At 57.7% G+C, this 20160-nt stretch overlaps 1 protein-coding gene across 1 annotated transcript in view; it reads right to left on the minus strand.

The window, feature by feature from the left end:
- The window catches only part of ADGRL1 (adhesion G protein-coupled receptor L1), a 43106-nt gene extending 36720 nt beyond the window's left edge, over nucleotides 1-6386 (minus strand). The window contains exon 1 of the mRNA XM_081286714.1: nucleotides 5549-6386. The gene's annotated coding sequence lies outside the window, so the exon portion shown is untranslated. The remainder of the gene's footprint in view (nucleotides 1-5548) is intronic.
- Between the last annotated feature and the right edge of the window lie 13774 nt (nucleotides 6387-20160).

The following is a 20160-nucleotide window of genomic DNA, read 5'->3' on the forward strand; positions in this document are numbered from 1 at the left end:
AGCAAGCCCAGAACTCCAGAAGCCTGGGCTCCAGGCAGAGGGTCCACAGGACACTGGTCCCTCTGATGCCACCAAACACTGGCAGAGAAGGGGCAGAGTGTGGAGGACAATGAGGAGGGAGGCAGGGAAGGCCAGCTCCGCCCTCACACTCCAGGTTCAAGGCCAGTGTGCTCCAGGCTGTGGGCCACATGCCAGGGTCCCTCCTCAGAATTCTGTCCCCACACAGAGAGAAGGGAGTGACCCTCGCCGCGTGGCTTGGTTGGAGGTTTAGAAACAGTATTTGGCGAGGGCTGGGTTGGCTGTGTGGTACAGTGCTTGCACACACAGGGGGTGCCATGGGACATTAGAGCTGTAGAGGAAGATAAAGCTGGGGGGGGGGCACGATTTAAAACAGGTTGATGGAGAAAAGCCACCTTAGAGGAGAAGGTGATACTTCAGCAAAGCCCTGCAAAGGTGGAGAATCCACCAGGGAAAGAGAAAATGGTCTAGGCAGGGGCATGGCCAGTGCAAAGGCCCTGGGGCTAGCTGGTGCTTGCAGGTTTGAAAAAGCCCGGAAGGCAGTGTGATGGCCAGGTGGAGCTCAAGGAAAGACTGGGAGGAGGTGAGGGCAGGGAGGCGACAGGGCAGGCTGCTGGGCTCACCATACCCTATGTGCACCAATGTTCCCCAAATGAGCTGCCCTTCTGTTGAGGGGGAATCCAGCAGTGCCCCACCCTTCACCACCAGGGGTACAGCAGGAGTCACCAACTGCAGCTTGTCCCACTAGTGAGATGGGAATGGCTTTTACATTTTTAAAGTGTTGAAAAGAGAAAGACAAAGGGGCAGGGCAGCCCGGAGGCAAGGCGGACCAGAGAGTCCTCAGTGATCTGCAGATCAGATCAGCACCTCCCCACACAAGTTTGCCCATCTCTACCCCTAGCCCCCTGCCCCAGGGGGCAGCCACCTGTGGTGCTGCTAAGCACCCTTCAGTACCCCGATGGCCCATGTCAGGAGGGCCCAGCCACCGGGGCCCTCCCTGTCTGCACCCCTGGGGACACAGGGAGATACTGGGCTCCCCAGCCTGCCTATCCTGACTGGGGGGGGGTATTCCTAGCCCCTGAGGGAGGGGCGCTGGCTGGTTTTGGCTGGGGGTGTTTTCAGCCTAGCTTCTGAATGTTTATCTCCCCCAGTTTTCAAGTGGCAGGTGGGAAAGGCTGGGGGCTGGTTTAGCTAGTCCCCTAGGGCCTGGCTAGGTCTCAGTTAGGGTGAGGGTCCCATCCCAGGAGAGGCTGGGGTCCATGGCCCAGGAGGAAAGGGGAGGGGCTATTCAGGCCTTGACCCAGGAGCTCCTAGGTCCCCAAGTTCCCTCTCCAGTCTGTAAATCCTGGGGTGCACACAGCCACTCAGGGGAGCCATCTGCCCAGGAAGATGCCTCATAGCCCGCGAGCTGAGACACCTCAGGGTCCCTAAGAGATGTGTGCCAGTGGGCGGGGCAGAGCGGTCTAGTTCAGTGCGTCAGAAGGCAGTCACAGCAGGGGGCTCTGCCCATGGGCAGGTTTGCCCTGTTCAGGCCCCCATTCAGGTGGGTGAGGTTTCTTTTTTCTTTTCTTTTGCCCCTTTTCCTCCTTGCAGTGCTAGGATGGAACCCGGGGCCTGCCCGGCCGCTCTACCACTGGGCCGCAGCCCAGCCCCTCTTAATCTCTGAGGCGGGGCTTCCCTAAATGGCCCAGTCTGGCCTTGAACTTGATGTCCTGCTTTAGCCTCCCAGGAATACAGGTGCGCACCACCACGCCTGGCCAGGTAAGGCTTCTTGAACAGCTACTGTGCACCAGGTAAAATTCTGAGCACCTGGGATCCCAAAGCAAAACAAGCAGCAACATCCAGGAGCACCTGGATCCCAGTCAGGGAGACAGACAGTAAACAGACAGACACAATAAATCAGGAAACAGCGAAAGCAAGCCATCAGCTCAGGGAAGCCAGCGGGGCAGCCGCAGTTCTCAGCAGGGTGCCGGGGGTAAAAGTTACTGCAGGGGCCACAAGTGCAGGGGACAAAGGAGGAAGAGGCTTGCAGGTGGACGGATGAACACATGCAAAGGCCCTGGGGTGGAATCTTTTAGATGGGTGGAGGAGCAGTGAGGCGGCATAGGGCACGGGAGAGGAGGTGACCAAGAAGACCACGCACTACATCCAGTCCTACACCTGGACTGAGACATGGGGAGGATGCACTCAGGATCTGGGGTCCCACCCCCTGCTGGACCTGCAGGGGGAGACACAAGCCTTTTCCCCAACTCTAGTGACAGGAGTCCCTGATTGACCAGAGTTGGTTATGTGTTGCTGGACTGCAAGCTCTGTGGGGACCGGATGTGGCCACTGTCCCCACAGTGCCCCCAGAATGGCACCTGGTAGAAAAAGCGCTTGGCAAGTGTTTGCAGATTGCACAAAGAGGTGTGCCCAGCCTTGCTCCAGGGTCCTGGCACACCTGAGCACACACCTGCAGGTGTGCAGAAGCTGCAGAGAGCCACGTGTGCATGCAGATAGCTGAGTCCAGGGAGCCACACGGACAGTCACCCCCTCCACACCACTCTCCAGCACCAGCGCACAGGGAACCCCTCTGAACACAGGATGAGCCCGGTGGACACCCAGCCACACGCATGCCTGACAAGCCACACAGACACGCTGGATGGGTACACACAGATGCAGACAGACAGACATCTGACAGAACTGTGCTCCAGGGTCAGGTGCCTAGCCCCCCACCTTCCTCCAAAGACCCCCCTCTCCCTCCAACAGCAGGTACTTTGTCTCAGCTGGGGAGGTCACACCTCAGGCACCTCCAGGGTCACCAGGGAACCCCCACCTCAGGAGCCCCTCCCTGTCCTCCCCTGGAGGGGCTGGAGGAGGGGAAGTGTCTGGCGTCTGGAAATGGGATCCGCATGAGAGGAGCCCACACAGAAACCAGAGCCTCCCGTGTCCTTGGCCACCCGTCTGGCTGGGGAGGCAGGCAGCGGGCGGGGGCAGAGCCCAGGAGCTCCAGGTCGCAGGGCCACTGGGCAGGGATGGCCGGGGATCCTGCTCCTCCTGCTTGTCTCAGGGCACCTGCTCCAGGGGCTCCCGGGAGATGCCCACCCCACCCTGACCCAGCCACGGGCTCTCCTGCTGGCGGGGCAGGGGTCAGGCAACCTGGAAGCAAGCAACAGCACCCTGCGCAAGGTAGCGAGGCCGCCACAGGAGGCCAGCCAGCTGGACACAAACACTCGGCTCAGCCAGGCGCCTGCGGGCCCTCCCCCACGGTCTGCTGGGTCCTCCCGGGCCCCCCAGGAGAAGGGGCTCCCCTGGGCAGGCTGGGAATAGAAGCCTGGCTTCAGTCTCCCGCCTTCCAGCTCCTCCCTGCAGGCTCAGGCCCAGGTGCACCATTCCCCGTCCCCTCCCTCCCCAACCCTGTCTCCAGACTCAAGGACAGGCAGCAGCGCAGGTGGTCATGGGGTACCAAGACCCCCTGAGAGGGGGCCAGCCAACACAGGTGCCCCGTGGAAGGAAGGAAGGAAGGAGGGAGACAGGCAGGCCAGAACAATGGCACAGCAGGGCCAGTGAGCCCCCGTGGGAGGTCACCACGGGGAGGAGGAAGATAGTGGCCAGGCAGCAGAAGGGCCAGCACCTGCATGTGAGCACACACGTCGGTGGCTGGTGACTTGGGAACATGGGTACCCTCACCGCCAGCCATGGAATCAGTTCCCTTTTCCGCTTTCCAGATGATTTTTCATCTCTGTAATTAATGGGCTAGTCAGTTCTGAACGGCGTGGCAGGCAAATTGCTAGTTAGGAAAATCATGGATAATTTTCTCGATATGATAATGAAGGTTGTATTCCTTCTCTTATTCTCCCTGTTTTCATCCTACTTTTAAGTAATAAATTCGGCATTAGTGGGGAGGGTGTGGGGAGAAAGAAGTCACCTGCCCTGACAGCTGGGATCTGACCCAGGTCCCAGCAGAGTCCTGGCCCCTGGCTGTGGGACAGATGGAGAAGAGGAGGAGAGGTGGGGACCCTCCACAGAGCACCCTGACAACCCAGTGATCAATTCAGGATGCCAGACACAGGACGGCAGATGAAGGGCAGGGAACCCCAGGCACAGGCCCGGCTGGAGTTGGGTCTAGGGTCAGGTTATGGATCCGTGCCCGTCCTTGGGGTGTTTGAGAGAGGAGCAGAAACCAAGAGCCTCCCCCCAAGCAGCACTGGAGGTCAACAGGCCCAGAACGGACATCCACCCTCAGGTGTCCTCCACACCTGCCTCCACGCCGTCCAACCTCCTCTCCATGGTGATTCCCACCGCAGCCTAAGGCAGCAGGGCAAACGAAGAGAGGGGGAGACAGCCAGAGAGAAAGCGAGGCGGCCAGCCATCTTGGCGGCCATTTTGAACCCCTCCCCCACCCGGAGCACACCACATGTTTGGAAGTGGGAAGACAGACTGGGCTGGGGTCCTACCGAGCTGGCCAGGGGTCTCCGCCTGGAACCCGGACGCGGGGGAGGGACGTCCATGGCAGCGGCCAAGGCTGGGGGTGGGGTGGGATGGCTGGGGAAAGGGACCAGGAAGGTACTGAGGTGCTGTGCGGGGATGGGGCTGTGAGCTGACCTAGACTGGAAGTGTAGGGTCAGGGATGTGGGGGGCTGTGTGCAAGAGGGGTGCCGTCTTCAGAAGGGTGCCAGGGGCGCGCCGGAGCGGTGCCTTGCGAGGGCATTCTCTCCCCATAGCTGGAGCACACACAACATCGCCCCCACTTTGGCCCGCACTTAAGTCCCGGGACCCTCAAATGGGACGATGACAACTAAACCCACATAGCTCTTACCTAACGTACCTGGGGGGGGGGGGAGGGCTCGCCCTCAAAACCTGAATCTCAGAGGATCAAACCTGACAGCCTCCGGTGCTTAGCCAGGTACCGCGGACAGAAGATGCTGCTGGGCAGCACCCTCGCCCCCTGACAGCGGCGGCCCCGGGCTGCCACCGGCTCGACACCCAGACAGACCCCTCCCCATCCCCCGCGCCACTGCCTCCCAGAGAAAACCAGCCCCCAGCCCAGCATCCTGCGGTGCCAGCCCCCGGACACGGCTCCTCCGGGGGCCGCGGCCCGCGCGCGGCGCGCACACGCACCCTCTCCGCTCACACCCAGACACCTACACAAACAGGGCGCCAAGCACCCGCGCGCACACGCACCGGGGACACGCAGGCACCGCCGCGCCACTTCCCCACAAAGGCTGGCGCGCGCGCGGGCACACGCAGCCACGCGCGGGCACACTCGCGGTCCCCTCCCCCCGCCAGGCACCCTGCGGCCGCCCATCCGCACCCCAGCGCCCCGGGCGCTCCGCGGGGGCAGCCCCTCTAGGGCCCCTAGCCAGTGAGGGTGGGGTGCATGCCAACCCCGAAGCCCCTGCGACTCAGGTGCGGCGACCCGCGGCTCCAGCATCCCCTCCCCCCTCGCGGCCAGGACAGGGCCTGGCTCCCATCCCTTCAGCCCCCCTCCCGCCCCGCACACCTGGCCCAGGTGCGGCGTGCCCCTCGCCTTAGCCCCGCAGACTCTCACCTGTCCAGAGCTTCTCTGGGATCGGGCCTGCGCGTTTCTCCTGCAGCTCCGCGAACCCGGGCCCCCCGCCCGGCACATCTCCCGGAGCCGGGGCGGGGGGAAAGCGGGTGGAGGGTGGCGGGGCGAGGACGGCCTCCGTGTCCCTTCTTTCCTCTGGCCCAGCACCGCCGCCACCGACCAAAAATTTAAAAAAAAAAAAAAAAAAAAAAAAAGCGGATTTCACAGCTCCAAAGGCGGCCCCCTCGCGGCGACGGAGGCTCGGGGCTGGGGGCGAGTGGGTCTGCGCCCCTCCCGGGGTGGGAGGCAGTGAAGGCGGCGGGGCGGGGGCGGCGTCAGAGCTCCGGGGGCTGGGGCGAGGCGGAGCCCCCCGAGGCGGCGCCAGCAGCGGCCCGCATCTCCCCCGCAGCTCCGCGGCCCCGACGGAGGCGGCACGTGTGCGCCCAGGCGACTTCCCAGCCCCCTCCGACGGCGGCGGCGGCCGAGGGGTTAACGGGGCAGCCGGGGCGCCCCTGCAGGCCCCCGCCGCCCAGCGGCGCAGCTCCGGGGCCCGCGCGGCCCCATCCGCCGGGGCCTCCTCGGCAGACGGCGCGGTGGGGGCGCCGCAGCGCCGACAGCTCCCGCGCCGACGGCTCCTGCTCCCCGCTGTGGCCGCGGGGGGCTCGGTGGGGGGCTGGCGGCGGGGAGCTTCGGTGAGGGGGCGCGGCTGGAGGCGGGCGCGGCAGCGTCGCGCCCCCGGGGCGGCCGGAGCGGGGGCGCCGGGCCGGGCCCGTGGGCACCGCAGGACGCGCGGACCGAGCCGGCGCCGGGCACCAGCAATGACAAGCCGCCTGCTCGCCCCGCTCCCCGGCGCACCCGCTCCGGGAGGGGGGCGGCGGGCGGGCGCAAAACCCGGCCTGGATTCCCCGCCCGGGACTGGCTGCGGCAATCTGATGGGGAGCACCGGGAGCCGTCCCCAAAACCCGGACTGGATTTTCCTTCTCTTCGCTTCCACTCCCCCGTCCCTCCCCCTCCAAAAGTGGGGAGAGGGAAAACGACGTGCTAGACCCCTCTGTTGGAACGGGCAGTGGGGGAGGGGAGAAAAGGAGTAAGGACGACCCGGAGCGGATTTTCCAGCAGTGTACTAAGGAGCCTAGCCAGGCAAGTGGGGCAATGGGGAGATTTGGAAGGGTTATGCAAAACCCGGGTTGGATTAGATAGAGCGGGGAGGAATCGGGTGGGGGGAGAGATCTGCGACACGGCCAAATGCACTCGGGGCACGCAAATTTCGGGCCGGATTCTTCCTCGGGAGACGGAGTAATGCGTCAGGCCTAATGCAGTGGGAACAGGCAAGACCCGGCCTAGAGTTCCTCAGACCTGGGCTTGGGGGGGAGGCGTCGAGAAGGGGGCTGCTTAGTGACTGAGGCGGCGTGGGCTGCCCCTGTCTTCCTGGCAGCGACGTGCAAGGGGGAGGGGCAAAAGGAGGGCTGGATTCTGTACGGAGGGATCCGGCGCGCTGGCTGCACTGGAGCGGGCAGATAAAAGCGGTTTCTGGATACAGGAGCGAAGCAAAGGGAAGGGAGTGAGATGAGGAGGCATCGCTACCCTGGGAGACCAGACCTACAATAAAAGGCGAGGGAAAGACGAAAAGCCAGGACTGGAGCCTGCGGGGTGGGATGAGACACCCCCACTCCCACCCCCACCCCTAGCAGAAGATCCCTGGCAATCGCACAGGGGTTTGGAGCTGACCGGGCAGCACGAGCGGAGGGCAGTGTTAGGGGGAGGTTAGTATCTATAAACGCCTCAAACGTCTGGCTTTGGAGGTGGGGGGTTGAAAATTGAATTTTAGGTTCTCAGCAAGAGAAAAAACCCGGGATGGAACTTCACGAGATAGCAACTACACTAAAGCTAGTGGACTTAAAGAAGTAGGGCAAGGAACATGGGTTCCCAAGCATCGGCTGAGTGGGGCGGGGACAGATTTCGGACGGAGGCTGCAGAGGGAGGCTCCTATCCCCTCTCAGGGGTGGGAAGGCTGTCGACCTGGCTTGGATCCCTGGAGCCAGAGCTTGACTGCCAAGACCCACAGTGGGGGCTATAAAACCGGGCCCCAGGCCAAAAATAGGCACTTCGGCAGCACGGGCAACTCAGTGCAGGGAGTTGGGGGAGGCTGAGACTTGGAGGGGAGAGGGTGGGGGAAAGTCCTGAGAGGTAAGATCCGGTTAGGATCTCCGGAGACAGGACCTGGAAGCCAGACTGCTGGCTCCTTTTTTATGAAAGATGGGTGCCACTCTAAGACTGATGGCTGGGAAGGAACAAAACCCAGGCTTTGGATTCTCAGGGAAGGGAGTCCCTCCAAATGAGGCCTAAGTATTGAAGCTGGCAGCTCCTGCAAAGTTAAAAGTCTGGCTGAATCTTAACACACTGGAAGTATTGGGGGAGGGGATGGCCAGTCGGCAGGACAGATAAACCCTGATGTGAAGTTTAGAGGAAGAGGAACTTCTGAAGATAGGGCAGGAGTAAAGAAGCTTTTCTGTGTCCAGGAAAGAGAATGTACTGCTAACCAGGGTGTCTGCAGAATGGCTGGGGAATAGGGAAAGGTTCAAAGTTAAGTGGGGAAAGAGCTGGGGTGAGCAATACAGAACACTTGGGTCAGACTTTGATGGGAACAATGAGTATCTAAAAGCCTCCATGGAGTGTTTGTGGGACAGTTAACCAGGTCTCCAAGAATCCTTTCCATGAAACATGTCCTGGTGGCCGAAAGAGAGACAGGGACACCAGTCTTCGAGGCTGGCTGGGTGACCAGGGACCACCTCTACCATAGCCTTCCTTCCTCCACTGGGCAGGGATTCCCATAGCCCAGAACCTTAGCCAAATCTAACCCCAAGACTTCAGGATAAGATGCATTGGGGGGTCACTATGATTTTCCCTTGGTGCCCAAGGACTTCATGGCGGCAGAGGTTGGACCTTGAATGTAAATAATCGTGCCCTGACGAATGGATCTGGGAGACCAGAGGGGTATCACAGAAGAGGTTGTTCAGTGCAGAGATGATTTCATCCATTTGTGGTTGACTACGGATGGGTTGGGTATGGGGAGGGGATCCCACCTCTCTGTGCCTCAGTTTCCAACTTTGAAATATCCACAGAACCATGGAGGGCTTCAAGGTGCTGAAGAGTGGGAGGACAACCAGGGGGACAACCAGGACAGGGCTCCCACACACCCAGGCAGCCAGCTTTTTGTAAACCCAACAGGACTGGAGCTGGGGTGTAGCTCAGTTGTAGAGCTTGCCTAGCCTACGTGAGACCCTGAATTCCATCCTCAGCCCCGGAAAACAAAACAAACAAACAAAACCCAATAGAACTGAAAGCAGGTGGAACACGGAGGCCAGGAAACGCGGGGCAGTCGCCTGGCTGCAAGCCTGCTCTCTCCAGCCCCAGCAGCCCCTGGAGCAGCCCACCCACCTCCGCCTGCACAGTGAGAGTAAGAGGAGGTTCTAACTTGCGCTCCGGAGAGGCTTCGAGAAAAGGTGGACTTTATCTATATGAGGGGAAGCGGTGGCGTTCTTTAAGGGACCCCGGGCTCAGTTTGGAAAAATCCCAGCAGGACCGCTCCCCAACACCCCCCACCCCCTCTTTTCTCCCAGTGCTGGTGATCGGCCGAGCGCCCCTGGTGGTGGCCGGGATTGGCTCGCCAGCCTCCATCCCATCCACGCCGCCGCCTGAACTGGTGGGCAGAGGGCTCAAGAGGCAAAAGATGAAGAAAGGTTTGGGGCGCGAAAGAGCCCTGGTACCCACCAGATCCTCTGGCTGCGCAGTCGCAGTGAAGGTGGCGCCAGCCGCCGGGCCCCGAGGAACCAACGCGTCCGCGCGCGCGCAGACTAGCCCCCGCGGGCACCCAGTGCCCTGCACTGCTTGGGTGGGTACCCGCACTTCGGATCTCCTACTCCCAGGGCGTTCCTCGCTGCCTACCTTGTGCCTTGGCACCGCCACGCTGAGCCCCCCACGGCCAGGACACTTAATATTCTGTACATCTGGTCCCAGTGGACTGATTTGGGGTACACTCATGTTCTGTGAACCCTTTGCCTGGGCATCCTACCTTATGTGCACCCTGTGCCAGAGGAACTGTAGGCCTTCAGTGTTCCCCTTCCCCTGCATTTTGGGGACCCCATATTCTGAACTCTTAGCCCTCTGGATAGCCAAACCTCATGGCTCCCTGGGCCCTCTGCTGGGGTCTGTGCCTTCAGTGCTTTGCATACTGGCTGACCTGCTTGTCCCCAGGGCTCAGCACCCCTTTGCCTCAGGCCTAGCACCCTGGAACCCTGTCCTCTTCCCCAGGTTTCTCAGGTCCTAAGAGCATCTGTGGCCGGGCCCTGCGACTTACTGGAGGGCAGACCAGGTGTGGGGCTGAAGTACACCTCTGGACTCAGGGAATCATGGCAATGCCTAGGCCGGCCCTGCCCACCAGGAGGTGCCCCCAACCCGGCTTATCCTAGAGTTCACTGGGTGCAGGGTGGACATTCCATCCTTCCATTCATGAATTTATTCCCTCCAGTTATTCCTCAAACACAAAGCACCCCTTACCTGTTCTTAGGTGCCAAATACCGTGCGGGACGTGGAGGATGCCCTAGCACAAGGCAAAAGGACAGGGAGCCTTCTCAGGGTCCTCTCTTGTAGTGGGTGATATAAACACAGAACCCATGTGGGATTAGCCCAGGGAAGGGGGCAGGGTGCTGGGGGACTGTCCGAGCCTTGAGGGATTGGCGAGAGGGGTTTTGTGAGCCTCTGGCCTTCCTGGAAGCTCCCCGTACCTGCTCCCTTGGGCAATTTCTGCACCTCATCCAGGTCCACATACGTGAAGAGATAAAGAAATCCTAGATGTGGACAGGGAGGTCAGAGTGGGAGCAGGCCTCATTCCAACCGCCGTCCAGGTGGAAGGTGGGACCTTTGCCCTGAGATGGATCCTTGGCAAAAAGGGACAGGAATCACTGACCATGCCATGACCGACCCAGAGCCGGATCGAGAGAACAGTCAACAAACAATACTGAAGCCAGTTTTTTGTTTTTTAATTGAAGATTTTGATATCCTGATCATCATAGTCTTTTTTTTTCTGCACGAATGTTGATTTCTTTAAAATATTGTGAAAACGAATGATTTATCTTGATAGCAGAGTTTTTTTGCTTTACTCGGCTCACCCTAGTCCTGAGCAGGGTGTGAGGTTGAATAAAATGGACAGGGCTCTTCCCAGGGCATGCACTTGATGAGAGAGGATAAGGTTCAGCCCCCAGCTAGAAGCGATTTCAAGAAAGAAAAGAGCTTCAAAGGTTGATCTGTGCCATGAAAATACTGAGGAATCACGAGGCAGGGAGTGGGTGAGCATGATTTTAGGCTGAGGGCCACAGAGGGCCTCTCTGAGGAAGAGACATTTGAGCCAGGACCTGAAAGCCAGAAAGGAACCTGTCATGTGAGAATGGCAAGTGCAAAAGTCCTGTGGTTGAAATAGCACAGCCACAAAGCTCATGGAAAAGGCCTAGATTGTATTTTTAGTGACATTGAGAACCTAGAGAGAGTTTTGAGCAGGAGGATATCATGATCTTATTCAAGTATTTAAAAGATTATAGGGACAGTTCTTCAACAAGAGCAACACAAAAAATTGCCGTATGATCTATCGGTTTCACTTCTAGGTATAGAATCTAAAGAACAGAAAACAGTTGCACAAGCCGATACTTGTATGTGAATGTCCGTGGCAGCAGTATTCTCAATTGCCAAAAGGTGGAAACAACCCAATGTCCATCAGTGGATGAATGGAAAAAGAAAATGAGGTAAATTTTAAAAGTCCAAAGCCAAATACGGTGGCAAGCAGGAGTGAGGCAGGAGGATCGCAAGTTCAAGCCCAGCCTCAGCAATTTAACAAGACTCTGTCTCAAAATAAAAACTAAAAGAGGGCTGGGGGGGGGTGTGTAGCTCAGTGTTAGGTGCCAATCCCCAGTAGCCAGGGGAAGAAAGAAAAAAAATGAAAATGATTTGGAACTAGACACCGTGAGTATAGTCAACACCATGAATTGTCCACTCTGAAATGGGTAGTGGTTAATTCTATGTTATGCTTATTTTACCTCAGCTTAAAAACGTTTAGGGGTACACCAGGCATGGTGGCACATGCCGTAATCCCAGCAGCTCAGGAGGCTGAGGCAGGAGAATCACCAGCTCAAATCCAGCATCAGCAACAGTGAGGTGCTAAGCAACTCAGTGAGACCCTGTCTCTAAATAAAAATTAAAAAAAAAAAATAGAGCTGGAAACGTGGCTCAGTAATTGAGTGCCCTGAGTTCAATCCCTGTACCAAGAAAAAAATATATAGGGGTGACTTGAGAAGGAGTAGGGAGATTAGGAAAGTGCCCCCATGGTCACCTAGTGAGAGGCAGGTGACTGAGATCTGGATCAGCCTGCTGGGGAGGAAGGTGGGGTTTGGAGCACATCTTAGAGGCAGAGTGGATGGTGTCCCCTGGCCTTTGCACCCCCTGGACTCTGCCCAGGTATCCGCTCCTGACCCCTCCATTGAGAACTGCAAATGTCATCCTCCCTGCTCCACAACTGCCCTCTCCTTTTATCCATTCCCCCCCCCCACAGTATTTCCACCTTGGAACAGACCATATTTGCCGACATATTTGCAACACCACGCTGTAGGGCCAACCAATCATGGGCTGAAACCTCCAAAACTGTGGGCTAAAGTAAACCATTTGCCTCTTTATAAGTTGATTTATGTCTTTGTGTGTGTGTGTGTGTGTGTGTGTGTGTGTGGCACTGGGGATTGAACCCAGGGCCTTGTGCATGCAAGGCAAGCGCTCTACCATCTGAGCTATGTCCCCAGCCCTCGGGTATTTGTTATAAGGACGGGAAACTGACACGCGATCTCCTCACCCACTCGAGCTTTTATTGATTTGTCCCACCACCGAATATCAGCTTCTTGAGGCCAAGGATGCTTGCTTCTTGTTCACTGCTTGTGCCCAACCCCAGAACACAGTGAGCGGCCAGGAGAAGGTGAAGGAGTGGCCCTGGTTCGGGTCGGAGCCACAGGTGTGAGTGGCGGGGCGTCCAGGTTAAGCACCCGGGAGCCAGTTAGGTGGCGCTTCCCTCCCCGGCCACTAGAGGCCGCTGCTCCGCTGCTCTGCGGCCGCAGGTGAGGAGGCCCCGCCCTCCCCCCAGGTGCGCAGGAGGCAGGGCAGCTCCGACCGCGGGTGGAAGGTCGGTGAAGAAGGCAGAGCTGGGGTGTGAGAGGGCGAAGTGGGGGTGAAGGGAGAGAACTGAACGTGTCTGAAGTGGGGTCGGCTGAGTGGAAAATGCCTGGGGGGTGGGTGGTGAGAAGGGGGAGCGCTTTCCCAACAGGTGCGAGGCCCGGAGGGGTGCAAGGGGAGGCCAGGAGCACACAGAGCCAGCCTCGAGTTCAGGAACTTGGGCCTGGGGTGTGACCAGGGCTTGGGGTGGAGGAGATGTGAGGGGCAGAGAGGTGCGGGTGGGGTGGGAGGAAGCCACCCAGGACATGGAGCAAAGTTGGGGAGACCAGAAGACAGGTGAGCAGGTGAGGAAGCAGGGAGAGCCCCGGGACCTGCCCTGACTGCTCAAGGGGGAGACTGGACAGTGCTTGGGCAGCGCTGGGGCGATTGGGGGTGGACTGATCTGTGGGTTAGAGAATCCCAGAGAAGGAGCTCAGACTTCTTCAGGCCTGACCATTTCTGTCGTTGGTGGGGGCAGGAGTGGATGTGACTTCTCAGATGCCTGCCAAGGTCATCCTAGAAGCCCAGGTAGCTTCTGCAGAAGGTGCGGCCACACTTGCTCACTTTCTCCTCCGTGTCTGTGTGTATGTTGGGGGGGGGGACTGAGCCCAGGCCTCCCAGGTGACAGGCAAGTGCCTTCCACCTGAGCGACATCTGCAGCCCTTTTTAGTTTTTATTCTGGGACAGAACCTTGCTGACTTGTGATCGTCCTGCTTCAGCCTCCCAAGTCACTGGGATTACCAGCGTGTGCCACCACACCCAACTTCCTGCGTGCGTTTGTCACAGCCGGGATTCACTGTGTGGTGAGCTGGGCTGGAGGAAATCAGCAGTGAATGCGACACACGCAGCCCCACCTGGACAAGGCAGGTGTGGCAGGTGGCAGACAGGCAGGGACTGAGGGAGGGCACAGAGGCCTTCTTTGGCTTGGGACCTGGGAAGGCTGTGTTGGGGAGCGGTGTGGAAGGCTGTGGCTCCACAGAAGACCCCGGCGGTCTAAGCATTGAGAACCGTGAATTGAAAGGTCCTCAGAAGGTTGTCAAGAAAAAATTCCATCAGGGTCCAGACTGCAATAGGGCAATAGGGAGTGGTGGGGCCTGAGGCAATACAGAGTCTACAGGGTTCTGAGTTTGGGGTCAAAGTGGATGTCAGGACTGCAGGATGGAGAGAGGTGGGGAAGGGGGCTGGAAAGGGACATGAGGGATGTCAGTGGGTGCCATGAGGTTGAGTCTGTGGCCACGGGAAGGCAGAGGTGATTCCCAGCCTTGCATGGGCCCTGTAGGACTTGAAGAGCCAAATGCTGACGGTGGAATGAAAATACATCAGGGGGGCACATGGGAGGCCGGTGGCAGGGGAGGGCAGCAGCTGTGAGGGCTTAAGTCGTACTCCAGATGCTACCACGTGGGATCTGGGAAGCTGGAAATTAGGGTGGCTGTGTGTTGGTAAGTTTTACGTTACTGTGGCAAAATACATGAGCGAAGTAGACTTACAGAGAAAGACGGTTCCAGTGCAACATCAGTTGGCCCTGTTGCTTCTGGGCCTGTGGTGAGGCAGCGCCTCATGGAGGAAGCACGTATGGGAACAGACTCACTCACCTTGTGGTGGAAAAGAGAAAGAAAAGATGAGGGTCCCACAGGCCTTTCAGAGGGCATACCCCCAGTGACCTAAAATCCCTCTCTAGGTCCCACATCATAAAGGTTCCTCCACCACCCAATAGCACCCAACTGGGGATCAAACCTGTAACAGTGTGTTGAGCTTTTGGAGGACATTTAAGATCCACACCACAGCATCATGCAAAATTCTCTGAGTGTGAACTTCACCCAGGAATCTGCAAATATTTTATTGCTACAACTCAGGAATTCTGTTCCTGGGTTGATTCCCAATGGGAACAGGAGCTTATGTCCCTCAAAAGACACAAACACCGATGTTCATGGCAGCTTCGTTCATGATTGCCAGACACTGGACACTGCTCAAGTGGTCATCAACTGGCAAATGGAAAATAACTTGGGATACTGTATTCATAAGACGGAATACAATGCAGCATCGAAAAAGAAGGGCTATTGATACGTGCAGCGTGAGTGAATCTCAGCAAAAGAAGCAAGATACAAACAAAAGACACTGTATGAATCTTTTTGTGATGTTCCAGGACAGACAGAAGTAATCTATAGAGAGCCCAGAGCACAGGGTTTCCTAACCACGTCACCAATGATGTTTGCGATGGTTGTTTCTTGGTGGCATGTCCTGTGCATTATAGGACATTATTATCACTACCCACCAGATCCCAGTTTGATAAATGTCCCTTGGGGTTGGAGGCATACTTGCTCTGAATCAGAGGCACTGGGAGAGGGACTCTTGGGGACAGCAGCTTTCTGGTCCATATCTTGCAGCTGGTGAGTGGGGACAAGGGCCACAGACCTTTTTTTTTTTGGTACTAAGGATTGAACTCAGGGGCACTCGCCCACTGAGCCACATCCCAGCCCTATTTTGTATTTATTTAGAGACAGGGTCTCACTGAGCTGCTCAGTGCCTCTCTTTTGCTGAGGCTGGCTTCGAACTTGCGATCCTCCTGCCTCAGCCTCCCGGGCCACTGGGATTACAGGCATACACCAGGCCTTTCCTTTCAAGCTTTCCACACATCCCAATAACAGAGTCACCTTACCCCATGGGTGGCGCTTGAAGACATGATGCTCAGTAACAGAAACCAGACACCAAAGGTCTCAAAACTGATTCCCTCCCTATGAATTGTTCAGGATAGGAAGATCCATAGATCCAGAAAGCAGATCACGGTTTGCAAGGGCCTGGGGGGAAGGGAAACAGGAAATGACTGCTTTTGAGGTGATGAGAATGTTCTGGAATCAGAGGTGATAGGTGCCCAATTCTTAAATACACAAAACCCATTGAGTGGCACCTCGTTTTAACTTGGGTGCTGGGGATGGTACCCGGGGCCTCACCACCTGAGCTCCCTGCTCAGCCCCGGCCCATGCCCTAGGTCGTACGTAGGGTTCATCTTGTGTGGATTTTACCTCCAAAAGAAAACAGGAAAACATTAACCCACACGCGACAAATAAACCCACCTTGGGCTCACGTGGCCCTGGAGCAGCGGCCATTTGGAAATGGAGGGAGAGGACAGGAGGGTGAGGCCGGGTCCTCTGGGAGCAAGGCGGAGGGGCCAGCAGGAAGGCAGAGGGGCTCACAGGCTTTCTGGAGCTTGATGTTCGGAGGGCTGAGGCAGCTTGGAGGCAAAAAGTGTGTCTTGGCTCCAGGGAGCGCTCCCTCTTAACCCACCTGTCAGCCCTGCAGAGATGTCGGGCCGGCAGGTCAGAGGCCAGAGGCAAGCTGTTGACAGGAACTCGGAGTCTGATGCGTGGAAGAGAAATGACAACCGCTCAGCTCCATCCAGCAGGCTTCTGGGGCAGTGCGGGCGCCCCGGTCGGAATCTCCTCTGGCTTCAAAACACTGAAAGAGCCAAGAGAGACACTGAGAGGCCTGGAGTTGACTGAATGGTGGCCATGTCCACAAAACAAGACCCGTGAGGGTCTGCATCCATCCCTACTGCTGTAACAAAGTGCCTCAAACTGGGTCATTTATGAAGAATAGGAATTTGAACTGGGAACTGGGCACCCGGGGCACTCACCTGTAATTGCAGCTACTGGGGAGGCTGAGGCAGGAGGATCACAAGTTTGAGGCCAGCCTCAGCAACTTAGCAAAAAAAAAAAAAAAGAGAGAGAGAGAGAGAGAAAGCTGGGGAATGTAGCTCAGTGGTACAGTGCTCCTGGGCTTAATCCCCAGAACTGGGGAGATTTTATACATATGAATTTACTGCTCAGCACTTACTGGAGGCTGGAAAGTCCAAGGTCAAGGCACCAGCGGATTTGGAGTCTGGTGGGGAATCCCTCTCAGACTCCAAGATGGTGCTTTGTTCTGCGTCCTTCTGTCCTCACATGGCAGAAGAGACAGAAGGGTGTAGAGGAGCTATCGTTCCTACTCAGGCCCTTTTCTAAAGGCATTAATCCCTCTCAGGAGGGAGGAGACCTCCGGGTCCAACCACCTTCGAAGGGTCCCTCCTTGGAGCAGCATCCCATCCACCGCGTTCCAACACGTAGACTTTGGAGGGACAAAGTCATGCATGCTGGAGCCGTGACCTCACGTGGACAGAGGGTCTTTTTGCAGGTGTGACTTTTGCAATGAACTCCTTCTGTATTAAGATGGCCCCCAAATCCAATGACGAGCGTCCTAGAGGAGAAGGGACGAAGGGGGAGAAGAAACCTACGTGAAGATTCGGCAGAGTCTGGGGCCACTGAGAGCTTCCCTTCAGGCAGGAAGGCTTCTCCCCTGAGCAGCTGAGGTGGGGTGCTGCCTGCTCACCCCTAATTTCAACTTCTGGCCTCCGAATGGGGGGATAAGCTGAAGGACTGATGTTTGGGAAAGGAATGAGGAAGAGCAGGGGCTTACCCATGGGCACCGTCACATGGGCTGTGGGGTTCAGGGCTGACGGGAACCTCCTTACAGCAGAAGTGACATCACCAAGGGGCCCTGCAGCAGGTCACAACCTGTAGGGGACAGGAGGTGATTGAAATCCTCCATGCAGCTGCATTGGTGGTGGTACTCAGGGAGGCAGTAGGGCGCGGTGGGGATTGCGGTGGCTAAGGAGGTGACTGCCGACGTCCACCCGTACTCATGAGGTCTTTTCCTCGGGTACTATCAACTCATTTAATCCAGAAGCCAACTCCAGGGGCAGGTGCTCCATCTGTCCCCGTTTAACCAGCGGGTTAACTGAGGCCCACAGAGGAGCTGTATCAGTGTCCTGGCAGGAAAACGCCGGCCTCTTCAGCCCGGGTTAACATGGGCAGAGTTTAATGAAGAGCCATCTTTACAGAAGTGGGGGCCATCGTGGGCTAGCAAAAGCCAGAGCTCTTAGCACCCCTGGGTTTTGAGGCCAGGGAGGAAGAAATTACCAGAACCTGCCGGCAGGGCAGGCTCTGTGGATGGAGAGGTCTGCCCAACATGATCAATGGCCCTCGGGGACACACCGTGAAGGACCAACTAGGAAATAAAGACCCTACCCTCTCTCTTCTGCCTCTCTGGGGGTCCTCCTGGATAACCCCTGCCTGACCCAGAGGACCCAGAGCCCACGGGTGGGTCCACACACAGGCCAGCCTCGCTGGCCAGCAGGCTAGGTACAGAAGTGAAGAGAGTCACTCCAGATGGGCAGATGGAAGATTCCAGAAGAGGAAGGTGGGATGAATCCAAAGCAAGCATGTAGGCCCAGGGTCTCCTTAACCCCTTTCTGCAGGGAAGCAGCAGACCCAGCTCCCTTTGCTCTGGGCAGTGGCCCTGGTGAGCACGTCCCTGCAGGGAGCAGGCCCTGGGCTGGCTTGGCAGAGGGCGTATCTTGTCTTTTAACAAATAGATTTTAAAAAGTTTAATTGACACATGATAATTGTGCATATGTATGGGCTATGAGGGGACATTTCAATACATACATACAATGTAAAATGATCAGATCAGGGTCATTGGCGCATCTGTCACCTCAGACATTTATCCTTTGTGTTGGGAACATTCAAAACCCTGTCTCTTCGCTATTTTGAAATATACAATTAATTGTCGCCTGCCGTAGTCACCCTACTGTGCTATAGAGCCACAGAAGTGATTCCTCTTAACCAGCTGCCCCCCTGGACCCGCTAGCCATCCTCTCGCTGTCCCCTGGGGCTGCGTCTTTTGATGGAGAGCTAAAGAATCCAGATTTTTATGCAAGAATCACCTGATATTTAAAAGCTGGAGATTCATTAAAATTTCTTCTCACGGGCGGAGCAGATCCCATCCGCGGACTGATTCGGCTCTGGGTGCCGAAGCCCTGGGCTCAAGCCGTGGACCCCGAGGGGGGCGCAGGGTGTCTGGGGTGGGGGGTGCAGCGCCCACAGAGGCGGATACTCAGGAGTGGGAAGGGGACCCCTGATGGGGCTGGGCAGGTGCGGAGGTGTCTGCTGGGGTCTGAAGGAGAGAAGCTTCTGACGGCTTTTAAATAGCTGAATGACTCAGTCCTGTTCGTCTCCGCCACCCCCCACCCGATCCGAGAAGCCGGCAGTGGATCAGGCTTTGCGGGTGGGGTGGGGGTGGGGATGGGGATCCAGCCGTGAACCAAACAAATGGAACAGGCCCCTTCCTGCAGCCGTCTCCCCGCTTGGTGGGGAGGGTGGAGGCATAAAAAATGCCATCAGGGTCTGACCCCGGGGCGTCATGGTGGGACCGGTGGCAGAGGGTGAGCTAATGTCGCAGATGGGAGAGCGGGAGAGCGCAGGCCGTGTGTGTTCTGTGCCCCGGGATGCAACAGAGCAGGGCAGAAGGTGGCCCTGCCCTCAAGGAGAGGGGCCAGGAGCGAGGCCAGGGGCAGACAGGGCAGGTCAGGCGATGGGAAGATGTGAGCCTGTGGGGCTCGGGGCCCTGCTCTGGGGACAGTCCTTGGCTGGCACGCAGGAGGCCCTGGGTTCCATCCCCTGGGCTGCAAAAAAATTAAAATTAACACACTGAGCTTGGGGGATGGGGATTGGACCAGGCTGTCCCCACAGGCCCCGGGAGCAGAGCGGGTCGGCAGGGGCATGAGGGGCCCTGGGTGGTCTCCCAAGCCACTGGGGACCCCGGGGCCCTGCAGCTCCCCTGGGCCGCCCTCTCAGGATCGCCCCCGTCGCAGCACCAGCAGCAAATCCGCGGCTGACATGATTCCTGACTCCAAGCCCCAGAAGAGGGAGAAAGGGGAGGGGAAAAAATCCCATCTGTTCTCCCCGTGATGGAATGTGATTTTTCACCCCGCGCCTCCACCCCGCGCCTCTCCTCCCATTTCCTCTCTGCAGCGGCGGCCACACGATATAAATCGCTGCAAATGGGTTTTCCCGGCCGGTCGCCGAGTTGTTTTAATAATGGTTCATTTTCTGCCGCGGGGAGGGGAAAAATATTCCATCGAGAAATTGGGGATGGGTGGGGGGGAGCTCAGTCTCTGTGTGCATGAGACTGTGCCTAGAGGTTCAATGTCCCTGTCACCTCAGAGAGGATTCCAGGACATTCAGGTCACCTGCCTGATGGCATGTGGCTGGTCCCAGCTCCCGCACATCCCCTTGGTCTGGGGGAAGGGGTCTGTTTGGAAACCTGTGCACACTTACCCAGCGTCTACTGGGTGCCATGCCCGAGCTCGGCCTTGGGAATTCAGGGTAAATAAGTCTCCAAGCCGTGCCCCACCCGGGATCATGTTCTAGAAGCAGCAGAGAGTGACATCAAAACATAGTTCTGCAAAACGAGGTGACTGCAACTGTGGAGGCTACTCTGAAGAGGGTGTGGGGTGTACTGGGAATGGGCGGTGGGATCTTGGTGACACCAGCATCTCT

This window comes from Spermophilus citellus, assembly GCF_964194105.1.
Source record: "Spermophilus citellus genome assembly, chromosome: 3".
Lineage (NCBI taxonomy): Eukaryota > Metazoa > Chordata > Mammalia > Rodentia > Sciuridae > Spermophilus > Spermophilus citellus.